A 1,994-nucleotide genomic window follows, 5' to 3' on the forward strand; every position below is an offset into this window, starting at 1 on the left:
GAAGAGTGCAGCTATCATTGCGTCCCAAATTACTTTCTAAGGAGAAGAGCAAGCCTCAGTGATCACAGTGTGCAACACAGCATCTCTCCCAAGGAATGACAACATCATATTTTGCTTTCATCCTCTGGATTCCAGACCAGCCTGCCTCCTGCCCAACCACTTTGGTGAAGCACAATCCACCATGCAGTTGGTTGATTCAGAGCTATGGGCATAAAAATAAATGTTCATAGATTTCTTGGCTGGCTAATTTCCATTTGATCAGCTCACAGTTAACATCTACCTGCACCATCAGCAGGAACACAAATTCAAACGTCTCTCTAATATCCTCAGAGGTTTGTACCTTTAAGATTTTTTCAGATTTGTCCACACAAATTTGTCAACACAAAAAAATTGCAGTGGTGAAATAAAGACAGGCAACATGTCTGTGTAAGCCTGATATTATTTAAAAAGTTAGGCTAAAAGCATTACCCCTTTATTATTGCAATCAATGCTGTTCTGTTACACTTTGTCTCATTTGTACTGGGGAGCTGAAAAACTGCAAAATTACAGAAATTCTGAATGAGTATATCCTGTAAATCCCAACAAAACATTGTTTTTCCTCCCCTTAAAGTACTTCTTCTGATTCCAGGAAAACTTTTCATGATGTTCTAACAGCTTAATGCAATGGTCCATGTAACCTAAGCCTTAAATTAAAGCAGAACAATGGAAATGCTATGTTTGCAGTATTATTTATTTGACCTGAGATTGCCTTGGGGTTTTATTGTAAGTTTGGAGGCAGCAGAGCTCTGAAAGAAGCTTTTAGCAATTAGCTAATTTACTGTCTTTGGACATATCCTGAAAGGTAGAGATACACAATTCATTTTTATTTCTTAGCTCAGACTTGGACTCTTTTATGCTTACATTGGCAAACACAAAATTATTTATAAGCAGAATAAATAACTTTCCAAGAAAGTAGTGAGGACTACTACAATGAAAGGACTACAGCAGTTAGCTAGAAAAAATTGTATGTAGGACTATTATTACTTAATTTCACAGTGCACAATACCTTCAGAAAAAAAACCAAAAAATTTTTTCAGTATTAGAAAATAGAATAGAACACATCAAGAATTGTTTTACCTGTGGAGAGAGGAGCACTAAAAAACTATTCTTACATAAAGTATTATCCACCTTATCCATGAGCAGTTCTAATGGTCACCTGGCACGTATTTCCTACTTCCATCATCTCTTAATAAATTCAAGTTCTATGGTTGAAGATACTTTTCTTAAAATTCCCTATCATAACTCAGGGAGATTAACCCACTTGAAAGAAAATATTAAATTGATCTTGACATAGCCTCTTTGCCATTCAGGTCTCTCTCCTACTATTTTTTTTTAGTTTAAAAATTCATCCCTTGATTAAAAAATACTTCCAGTCAGATTCTCCATGTGTTATTCCAGAAAAAGTTCCATTTTGTTGAAGCAACATATTCTCATGTAAAAAGCCTTTCCTGTGGAAAATTCCACACTAACACTAATCCAATTGTCTTTCTTGAAGTCCCAACAAGATTCATTCTTGCTATGCTTTTGTTGCCCGATTGATAAATGACACAAAACTCGGATAAGTTTTGTGGGTGCTTTATTAAGGGCCCGGGGAACTGGGGGACTCACGTCCCAAAGTCCGAGCCCCCGAATTCGCATATGGGTGCTTCCCTCTTATACATGCGATTCACAACAAAGTCTCTAAGGAACAGTTTCCCCGTTCCCCTTGCCTGGTCACAGACCCCTTGTGATACATTCCTTGGTTCACAAATAAGATCATTAATCCTCTGCTTATCTTATTCTAAGAGCATTGTATGCTGCCTCTAGACAGGTTAGCATTCTTACCTTCTTGCACTAATTTAATTATTTATTAAATCTCTAAGACTACCTGCTAGGTAACACACAAAACCCAAAACACTTTCAACGGCTACAAAACTACTCTTTAACAAACCAGTTCACACACAACTCACTATAAT

Source organism: Ammospiza caudacuta, chromosome 1 (genome assembly GCF_027887145.1).
Source record: "Ammospiza caudacuta isolate bAmmCau1 chromosome 1, bAmmCau1.pri, whole genome shotgun sequence".
Taxonomy (NCBI): domain Eukaryota; kingdom Metazoa; phylum Chordata; class Aves; order Passeriformes; family Passerellidae; genus Ammospiza; species Ammospiza caudacuta.